This window comes from Arachis stenosperma, chromosome 3, assembly GCF_014773155.1.
Source record: "Arachis stenosperma cultivar V10309 chromosome 3, arast.V10309.gnm1.PFL2, whole genome shotgun sequence".
Taxonomy (NCBI): domain Eukaryota; kingdom Viridiplantae; phylum Streptophyta; class Magnoliopsida; order Fabales; family Fabaceae; genus Arachis; species Arachis stenosperma.
In genome coordinates this window covers 53,095,321-53,106,752 of record NC_080379.1, presented here as the reverse complement: position 1 = coordinate 53,106,752, position 11,432 = coordinate 53,095,321, and the positions used below count along the sequence as shown (strand labels likewise).

The window sequence follows — 11,432 nt, the reverse complement described above, 5'->3', positions numbered from 1 at the left end:
ATCATGAGGTCTTTTCAAGGATGTAATGGGGCTAAGGTGAGGGTGAGGATATATGTATGGCTAAGTGAGCCAAAATATGAATATTTGACTAACCTAAGCTTTCACCTAATACACACACATATTCTATGTAACTCTAAAATCATGCCTAGCTACCCATAATTCACACTTTTGTATCACATACTCATGTACCAAATATTTCTTTTGATTTTATCACATATGCATAGACCTTTCATTAAACTTAACATTGGGGTAATTTTGTCCCCTATTTGTTTATATATATATATATATATATATATATATATATATATATATATTATATATTTCTTTTTCTTTTTCTTTTTCTTTTTTTTGTCTTTTTTTTTGAAAATATAAAAGTAAACATAACATATCAATGCATATGGATTTTTTTTGGATTTTTCTGGTCTCACATGAGTAGGCACCCAAATTTCCAATATTTAAATAAAGTAGAAACATAACACATTCCCTATTAACCCAGGTTTTCCACAGTTTCCCCACACTTAGTTGACACACAATCTCTATCTTAAACTAACCAAAGATTCAATGGGATAATTAATTATTTTTCTGCTTAAGGCTAGTGATGTGGTAAAATACAGAACAAATGGGGATTAAAAGGCTCAAAGTGGCTAACAAAGGTAAGTGAAATGGTAGGCTATTTGGGATAAGTGAGCTAATAACAAATGATGGCCTCAATCATTAGCAAGCATGTAAATGCACTAAATAATGGACATATAGAATAAAACAAAACAAAGATTGCAATCATAGAGAAGGGAACACATAAGAATAAAATATTATGGTTAAATAATGTAACCATGTAATTAAGCTCAAATCTCACGGGTTGTGTGTTCTTTAGCTCTAAACCATGTTCTAAATACAATCTTCAAATAAGTTTAACACAAATTTTTCAATTTAAATTAGTGAAATATTATAAAAAGGGTCTTGAAAAGAAACTCATTACTTTAACCAAGCAATGGTAAAATATGCACAAAATTAAGAAAATATGCAATTGGTATGCGAAATTGTGATTCACACTTTTCACAACTCCACATAGCTGACCAGCAAGTGCACTGGGTCGTCCAAGTAATACCTTACGTGAGTAAGGGTCGATCCTACGGAGATTGACGGCTTGAAGCAAGCTATGGTCCTCTTGTAAATCTCAGTCAGGCAGATTCAAATGGTTATGAGATTTTGATAATTAAAAGATAAATAAAGCATAAAATAAAATAAAGTTACTTATGTAGTTCCTTGGTGGGAATTTCAGATAAGCGTTTTAGAGATGCTTTGTTGCCTCTAAACCTCTGCTTTCCTACTATCCTCATCCAATCATGCATACTCCCTTCCATGGCAAGCTGTATGTTAGTGGATCACCGTTGTCAATGGCTACCATCCGTCCTCTCAATGAAAACATGTCCTCTATGGTTTTCCGCATGGCTAATCAGCTGTCGGTTCTCGATCATGTCGGAATAGAATACATTTATTCTTTTACACACTGTCACTGCGCCCAACAGTCACGAGTTTGAAGCTCATCACAGTCAACCCATCCCAGATCCTACTTGGAATACCACAGACAAGGTTTAGACTTTCCGGATCTCAAGAATACTGCCAATTGATTCTAGTTTATACCACGAAGGTTCTAACGTCACAGATTTGAATGTTCTGTTGTCAGGAGAGGTGATTCATATCCGTGGGTCAGAGACCAAAGAGAATATACTCCAGCTGTCGTCCAATAACTATGTTGAACATCATGTAGACCGCTTTGTGGTTGTTAGGCACGCAGATCTGGCTAAGCGAGTAACGAAGATTGGGTGATTGTCACGGGTCACCCATTCATTCTGACTTAACTGAATTAAGCACAAGAGTATATCTTGGAGGAGAAGTAGGCGTGAATTGAATAGAAAAATAATAATACTTGGATTAATACTCGAGGAACAGCAGAGCTCCTCACCTTAATCTATGAGATGTAGAAACTCCACCGTCAGAAAACACATAAGAACAAGGTCTAGGCATGGCCGAATGGCCAGCCTCCCCAAATAGCATAATACAATCGAAATAGGGTTCAAAGACCTGATCAAAGGATTGAAAAGTGGTCCAAAGATGTGAATACAATGGTAAAAAGTATTATTTATACTAAACTAGTAAACTAGGTTTACAAAAAATGAGTAGATAGTGCAGAAATCCACTTTCGTGGCTCACTTGGTGTGTGTTTGGGCTGAACCTTGAAGCTTTCACATGCATAGGCTCTTCTTGGAGTTCAAACGCCAGTTTTGGTGCCAGTTTGGGCGTTTAACTCCAGTTTTGGTGCCAGTTCTAGCGTTTTACGCTAGAAAAGGGTCTCTGCTGGGCGTTTGGATGCCAGTTTGGGCCATCAAATCACGGGAAAAGTATAAACTATTATACATTATTGGAAAGCCCAAGATATCTACTTTCCAACGCTTTTGGGAGCGCACCAATTGGGTTTCTGTAGCTCCAGAAAATCCACTTCGACTTCAGGGAGGTCAGAATCCAATAGCATCTGCAGTCCTTCCTCAGCCTCTGAATCAGATTTTTGTTCAAGTCCCTCAATTTCAGCCAGGAAATACCTGAAATCACAAAAAATCACACAAACTCATAGTAAAGTCCAGAAATGTGATTTTTGCATAAAAACTAATAAAAATATACTAAAAAGTAACGAAAACATACTAGAAACTACTTAAAAACAATGCCAAAAAGCGTATAAATTATCCGCTCATCACAACACCAAACTTAAATTATTTCTTATCCCCAAGCAACTAAAAACAATATAAGATAAAAAGAAGAGAATATACAATAAATCCCAAAATATCAGTGAAGCTTAGTTCTAATTAGATAAGCGGGACTTGTAGCTTTTTGCTTCTGAACAGTTTTGGCATCTCACTTTATCCTTTGAAATTCAGAATGATTGGCATCTATAGGAACTCAGAATTAAGATAGTGTTATTGATTCTCCTAGTTCAGTATGTTGATTCTTGAACACAGCTACTTATGAGTCTTGGTCGTGACCCTAAGCATCTTGTTTTTCAGTATTACCACCGGATACATAAATGCCACAGATACATAACTGGGTGAATCTTTTCAGATTGTGACTCATCTTTGCTAGAGTCCCCAGTTAGAGGTGTCCAGAGTTCTTAAGCACACTCTCTTTGCTTTAGATGATGACTTTAACCACTCAGTCTCAAGCTTTTCACTTGGACCTTCATGACACAAGCACATGGTTAGGGACAGCTTGATTTAGCTGCTTAAGCCAGGATTTTATTCTTTTGGGCCCTCCTATCCACTGAATCCTCTTTACCCTTGCCTTTTGGTTTAAAGGGCTATTGGCTTTTTCTTGCTTGCTTTTTCTTCTTTCTTTTTTTTTTCTTTTTTTTTGCCATTTTTTTCGCAAGCTTTTTCTTTTTCACTGCTTTTTCTTGCTTCAAGAATCAATTTTATGATTTTTTAGATTATCAATGACATTTCTCTTTTTTCATTATTCTTTCAAGAGCCAATAATTTTAACATTCATAAACTTCACTATAAAAAATATGCAATGTTCAAGCATTCATTCAGAAAACAAAATGTATTGCCACCACATCAAAATAATTAAACTAATTTCAAGAAGAAGTTCTAAATTCATGTACTTCTTGTTCTTTTGTAATTAGGAACATTTTTCATTTAAGAAAGGTGAATGATTCATAGGACATTCATAGCTTTAAGACATAGACACTAGACATTATTGATCATGTAATAAAGACACAAACATAGACAAAACATAAAGCATAAGGAACGAAAAAACAGAAAAACAAATAACAAGGAAATTAAAGAACGGGTCCACCTTAGTGATGGGGCTAGTTCTTCCTCTTGAAGATCATATGAAGTGCTTGAGCTCCTCAATGTCTCTTCCTTGCCTTTGTTGCTCTTCCCTCATGGTTCTTTGGTCCTCTCTTATTTCATGGAGGATAATGGAGTGCTCTTGGTGCTCCACCCTTAGTTGCTCCATATTGGAACTCAAATCTCCTAAAGAGGTGTTGAGCTGCTCCCAATAGTTGTGTGGAGGAAAATGCATCCCTTGAGGCATCTCAGGGATTTCTTGATGAGGGACTTCCTCATGCTCTTGTTGAGGTCCATGAGTGGGCTCTCTTGTTTGCTCCATCCTCTTTTTAGTGATGGGCTTGTCCTCTTCAATGAGGATGTCTTCCTCTATGACAATTTTGGCTAAAATTACATAGGTGGCAGATGAGATGAATAAAGGCTAACCTTGCCAAAGTGGAGGGCTTGTCAACCACCTTGTATAGTTCTAGAGGTATGATCTCATGAACTTCCACTTCCTCTCCAATCATGATACTATGAATCATGATAGCCCGATCCACAGTTACTTCGGATCGGTTGCTGGTAGGAATAATAGAGCGTTGGATGAATTCCAACCATCCTCTAGCCACAGGCTTAAGGTCCGGCCTTCTTAGTTGAACCGACTTGCCTTTGGAATATCTCTTCCATTGAGCTCCTTCCACAAAGATGTCCTTGAGGACTTGGTCCAACCTTTGATCAAAGTTGACTCTTCTAGTGAAAGGATGAGAATCTTCTCTCATGATTGGCAAGTTGAACGCCAATCTCACATTATCCGGACTGAAATCTAAGTATTTTCTCCGGACCATTGTGAGCCAATTTTTCGGGTCTGGGTTCGTACTTTGATCATGGTTCTTAGTGATCCATGCATTAGCATAGAACTTGTGAACCATTAAGATTCCGACTTGTTGAATGGGATTGGTGAGAGCTTCCCATCCTATTCTCCTAATCTCATGTCGGATCTCCAGATATTCGCTCCTTTTGAGCTTAAAGGGGACCTCGGGGGTCACCTTTTTCTTGGCCATAACTTCATAGAAGTGGTCTTGATGGACCTTTGAGATGAATCTCTCCATATCTTATGACTCGGAGGTGAAAGCAATTGCCTTCCCTTTCCTCTTTCTAGAGGTTTCTCCAGTCTTAGGTGCCCATAATGGTTATGGAAAAATAAAAAGCAGCGCTTTTTCCACACCAAACTTAAAAGGTTTGCTCGTCCTCGAGCAAAAGAAGAAAGAAGAGAGTAGAAGAAGAAGAGAAGTGGGAGATGGAGGCTTGAGAGGGTTCAGCCAAGGGGGGTTTTAAGTGTATGTGAGGTGTGAAAAGGAAGGAGTAAGGAAAGGTATTTATAGGGTAAGAGAGGGAGTTAGTTCGTTTGAGAAGGGGTGGGTTTGGGAGGGAAATGGTTTGAATTTGAGTGGGTAGGGGTAGGTGGGTTGTATGATGGGTTTTTGGGAATTAGGGGATGGATGTGAGTGGTGAAGAGAATATGGGAAAGAGGGTAAGATTTGATAGGTGAGTGGTGTTTTGGGTAGAGTGTTATAGAGAGGTGTGAAGAGGAGAGAGAGTGAGGTAGGGTAGGTGGGGATCCTGTGGGGTCTACAGATCCTGAGGTGTCAAGGATTTTTTATCCCTACACCTCCTTGGCGTTAAAAGGCCCTCTCTGTGGCATTTCTGGCATTTAAACGCCAGTCTGCTGCCCTTTTCTGGGATTTAAACGCCAGTTTGTTGCCCTTTTCTGGCGTTTAAACGCCAGTTTGCATGCCAGTTCTGGCGTTTAACACCCAGAATGGTGCCAAACTGGGTATTTAAACGCCCATTTTTCTTTCTTTACTGGCATTTAAATGCCAATTTGCCTGCCAGTTCTGGCGTTTAACGCCCAGAATGGTGCCAGATTGGACGTTAAATGCCCATTTTGGTATAGGCTCGTCCTCCAGGGTGTGCTATTTTTGATGCTATTTTTTATTTTACTTTAATTTTTGTAGTTGTTTTTGTGACTCTACATGATCATCATGCTAAGAAAATATAAAATAACAATGGAAAACAAAATGAAAGAGTAATTAATAAAGATAAATAAAATTGGGTTGCCTCCCAATAAGCCCTTCTTTAATGTCAATAGCTTGACAAGAAGCTCTTACAGAGTTTTACAGATGCTTAGAGCATGATTGTGGCCTCCCAACACCAAACTTAGAAGTTGGATGTGGGGGCTTTGCTTGACTCTGCATGGAGAGAGTTGGATGAAGCTATTCATGCTTCTTCTCTATGTTTACAGAGGAAGATCCTTGAGCCTTAAACAAAAGGTAGTCCTCATTCAACTGAAGGACTAACTCTCCTTTGTCCACATCAATTACAGCCTTTGATGTGGCTAGAAAAGGTCTTCCAAGGATGATGGATTCATCCTTATCCTTCCCAGTGTCTAGGATTATAAAGTCAGCAGGGATGTAAAGGCCTTCAACCTTCACTAAGACATCCTCTACAAGTCCATAAGCATGTTTCTTTGATTTGTCTGTCATCTCTAGTGAGATTCTTACAGCTTGTACCTCAAAGATCCCTAGTTTCTCCATTACAGAGAGTGGCATGAGGTTTACACTTGACCCCAGGTCACACAGAGCCTTCTCAAAGGTCATGGTGCCAATGGTGCAAGGTATTAAAAACCTTTCGGGATCTGGTTTCTTTTGAGTTATCTTCAGCTGAACCAAGGCGTTTAGTTCATTAATGAGCAATGGAGGTTCATCCTCCCAAGTCTCATTACCAAATAACTTGGCATTCAGCTTCATGATTGCTCTTAAATACTGAGCAACTTGCTCTTCAGTAATAACTTCATCTTCTTCAGAGGAAGAATACTCATCAGAGCTCATGAATGGTAATAAGAAGTTCAGTGGAATCTCTATGGTCTCTAGATGAGCCTCAGATTCCCTTGGTTCCCCATGATGGAACTCTCTAGTGGTCAGTGGACATCCCATGAGGTCTTCCTCACTGGGAATCACTGCCTTTCCCTCCTCTACAGGTTCGGCCATATTGGACGTATAGATGGCCTTGCACTCTCTTTTTGGATTCTCTTCTGTATTGCTTAGGAGAGTACTAGGAGGAGTTTCAGTAACTCTTTTACTCAGCTGACCCACTTGTGCCTCCAAATTTCTGATGGAAGATCGTGCCTCAATCATGAAACTGAGAGTGGCCTTAGATAGATCAGAGACTATGTTTGCTAAGCCAGAGAGGCTCTATTCAGAATTCTCTGTCTGCTGCTGAGAAGATGATGGAAAAGGTTTGCTATTGCCAAACCTATTTCCCCCACCATTATTGTTATTGAAGTCTTGTTGAGGCTTCTGTTGATCTTTCTATGAGAAATTTGGATGATTTCTCCATGAAGGATTATAGGTGTTTCCATAGGATTCTCCCATGTAATTCACTTCTTCCATTGTAGGATTCTCAGGGTCATAAGCTTCTCCTTCAGAGGAGGCTTCTTTAGCACTGCCGGATGCAGCTTGCAATCCAGTCAGATTCTGAGAAATCACATTGACTTGCTGAGTCAATATTTTGTTCTGAGCCAATATGGCATTCAGAGTATCAATCTCAAGAACTCATTTCTTCTGAGTCATCCCATTATTCACAGGATTTCTTTTAGAAGTGTACATGAACTGGTTATTTGCAACCATCTCAATGAGTTCCTGGGCTTCTGCAGGCGTTTTCAGATGAAGGGATCCACCAGCAGAATGATCTAGTGACATCTTTGACATTTCAGACAGACCATCATAGAATATACATATGATGCTCCATTTTGGAAACATGTCAGAAGGACACCTTTTGGTTAATTGCTTGTATCTTTCCCAAGCTTCATAGAGGGATTCACCTTCCTTTTGTCTGAAGGTTTGGACGTCCACTCTGAGCTTACTCATCTTTTGAGGTGGAAAGAATTTGGTCAAGAAAGCATTGACCAGCTTGTCCCAAGAGTTCATACTTTCTCTAGGTTGTGAGTCCAACCATGTTCTAGCTTTGTCTCTTACAGCAAAGGGGAAAAGCATAAGTCTGTAGACCTCGGGATCAACCCCATTGGTCTTAACAGTATCACAGATCTATAAGATTTCAGATAATAACTGATGAGGATCTTCTTATGGAAGTCCATGAAACTTGCAGTTCTGCTGCATTAGAGAAACTAATTGAGGCTTAAGCTCAAAGTTGTTTGCTCTAATGGCAGGAATTGAGATGCTTCTTCCATAGAAGTTGAAAGTTGGTGTAGCATAGTCACCAAGCATCTTCCTTGCATTGTTGTTGGGTTCAGTCATGTCTGCTTCTTTTTTGAATTCTTCTGTAAGGTCCTCTCTGGAGTGATGTGCTTTAGCTTCTCTTAGCTTCCTCTGCAGAGTCCTTTCAGATTCAGGATCAGCTTCAATAAGAATGTTTTTATCCCTGTTTCTGCTAATGTGAAAAAGAAGAGAACAGAAAAGAAGATGAATCCTCTATGTCACAGTACAGAGATTTCTTTATGTGAGTAGAAGAAGAGAAGAATAGAAGAATGAGGTAGAGAGAAAATAAAGAGAATTCGAACACAGAGAGGGAGAGAGGGTTCAAATTTTAAGAAGAAGAGAGGTGTTAGTAATTAAATAAATAAATAGAAAAAGATGAGAGAGAAGAGAAATTCAAAAATTAATTAAAAGAAAAGAAAAATATTTTTGTTTTTATTTTAATTATTGGTTAGTATTTGAAAATTAAGAAAATGAATAAAATAAAATTAGAGTTTAAAACAATTAGTTAATTAAAAAGATTTTTGAAAAGAGGAAGGTGATTTTCGAAAATGAGAAGTGAAAGAGTAGTTAGGTGATTTTGAAAAAGATAAGAAATAGTAAGTTTTGAAAAGATAAGAAGTTAGAAAAAGATTTTGAAATTAAAATTTGAAAAAGATATTATTTGAAAAAGATTTGATTTTTTTTAAATTAAAATTGATGACTTGACTAACAAGAAACTAAAAGATATGATTCTAGAATTTAAAGATTGAACCTTTCTTAACAAGAAAGTAACAAACTTGAAGTTTTTTTAATCAAATCCTTAATTGTTAGCAAGGTTTTCAAAAATATGAAATAAAAATAAGAAAAAGAGTTTGAAAATCAATTTTTAAAGTTTTCGAAAATATTAAGAAGAAAAATGAAAAAGATTTGATTTTTTTGAAAAAGATTTGAAAAGATAGAATTTTTAAATTGAAAATTTGACTTAAATAATAAGAAACAACTAAATTTTTAAAAATTTTTGACTAAGTCAACCCAAAATTTCAAAATTTATGAGTGAAATAAGGAAAAGATATATATATATATATATATATATATATATATATATATATTTTATTTTTGAATTTTAAAGAAGAAAGAGAAAAACAACAAAATGACTCAAGACATGAAAATTTAAGATCAAAACCAATGATGCATGCAAGAACACTTTGAATGTCAAGATGAACACCTTGAACACTTTGAAGATCATGATGAACATCAAGAACATATTTTTGAAAAATTTTTAAGAAAAGAAACACATGCACGAAAATGCATATGAAAAACAAGAAAAGACATAAAATAAGAAAACCACCAAGAACAACTTGAAGATCATGAAGAACATAACGCATGAATTTTCGAAAAATGCTAGAAAAATAAAAACATGCAATTGACACCAAACTTAAAAATTGACACTAGACTCAAACAAGAAACACAAAATATTTTTGATTTTATGATTTTATAATTTTTTAAAAAAATTTTTTTTTGGAAAAACGAAAAAGAAGAAAAAAATTTTTTTGAAAGATTTTTGAAAACTTTTTTTGAAAATACAATAAAGGTTGAAACAAGAAGAAAATTACCTAATCTATGCAACAAGATGAACCGTCAGTTGTCCAAACTAGAACAATCCCCTGCAACGGCGCCAAAAACTTGGTATGCGAAATTGTGATTCACACTTTTCACAACTCCACATAGCTGACCAGCAAGTGCACTGGGTCGTCCAAGTAATACCTTACGTGAGTAAGGGTCGATCCCACGGAGATTGACGGCTTGAAGCAAGTTATGGTCATCTTATAAATCTCAGTCAGGCGGATTCAAATGGTTATGAGATTTTGATAATTAAAAGATAAATAAAGCATAAAATAAAATAAAGTTACTTATATAGTTCCTTGGTAAGATTTTCAGATAAGCGTTTTAGAGATGCTTTGTTGCCTCTGAACCTCTGCTTTCCTACTGTCCTCATCCAATCATGCGTACTCCCTTCCATGGCAAGCTGTATGTTGGTGGATCACCGTTATCAATGGCTACCATCCGCGTCTCAGTGAAAACATGTCCTCCACAGTTTTCCGCATGGCTAATCAGCTGTCGATTCTCGATCGTTTCGGAATAGAATACATTTATTCTTTTGCACACTATCACTGCACCCAACAGTCACGAGTTTGATGCTCGTCACAGTCATCCCATCCCAGATCCTACTCAGAATACCACAGACAAGGTTTAGACTTTCTGGATCTCAAGAATGCTGCCAATTGATTCTAGCTTATACCACGAAGGTTCTAACGTCATGGATTCGAATGCTCTGTTGTCAGGAGAGGTGATTAAGATCCGTGGGTTAGAGACCAAAGAGAATATACTCTAACTGTCGTCCAATGACTACGTTGAACATCATGTAGACCGCTCTGTGGTTGTCAGGCACGCGGATCTTGGCTAAGGGAGTAACGAAGATTGGGTGATTGTCACGGGTCACCCCTTCATTCTGACTTAACTGAATTAAGCACAAGAGTATATCTTGGAGGAGAAGTAGGCATGAATTGAATAGAAAAACAATAATACTTTCATGAATACTCGAGGAACAGCAGAGCTCCTCACCTTAATCTATGAGGTGTAGAAACTCCACCGTCGAAAAATACATAAGAACAAGGTCTAGGCATGGCCGAATGGCCAGCCTCCCCAAATAGCATAATACAATCAAAATAAGGTTTAAAGACCTGATCAAAGGATCAAAAAGTGGTCCAAAGATGTGAATACAATAGTAAAAAGTGCTATTTATACTAAACTAGTAAACTAGGTTTATAGAAAATGAGTAGATAGTGCAGAAATCTACTTCCGTGGCCCACTTGGTGTGTGTTTGGACTGAGCCTTGAAGCTTTCACATGCATAGGCTCTTCTTGGAGTTCAAACGCCAGTTTTGGTGCCAGTTTGGGCGTTTAACTCCAGCTTTGGTACCAGTTCTGGCGTTTTACGCCAAAAAAGGGTCTCTGGTGGGTGTTTGGATGCCAGTTTGGGCCATCAAATCTTGAACAAAGTATGGACTATTATACATTTCTAGAAAGCTCAAGATGTCTACCTTCCAACGCCATTGAGAGCGCACCATTTGGGTTTTTGTAGCTCCAGAAAATCCACTTTGAGTGCAGGGAGGTCAGAATTCAACAGCATCTGCAGTCCTTTCTCAGCTTCTGAATCTGATTTTTGCTCAGGTCCCTCAATTTCAGCCAGAAAATAACTAAAATCACAGAAAAACCAACAAAATCATAGTAAAGTACAGAAATGTGATTTTTGCATAAAAATTAATAAAAATATACTAAAAAGTAACTAAAACATACTAG

The 11,432-nt window shown here is 37.4% G+C and overlaps 1 non-coding gene across 1 annotated transcript; it reads left to right on the top strand.

Annotated features, from left to right (window-relative positions):
• The first annotated feature begins 7,636 nt into the window (after positions 1–7,636).
• LOC130970988 (small nucleolar RNA R71) lies at positions 7,637–7,740 on the top strand. Its single transcript, XR_009082229.1, has one exon. It is a non-coding gene; the product is annotated as a small nucleolar RNA R71 (small nucleolar RNA).
• The last annotated feature ends 3,692 nt before the right edge of the window (positions 7,741–11,432 follow it).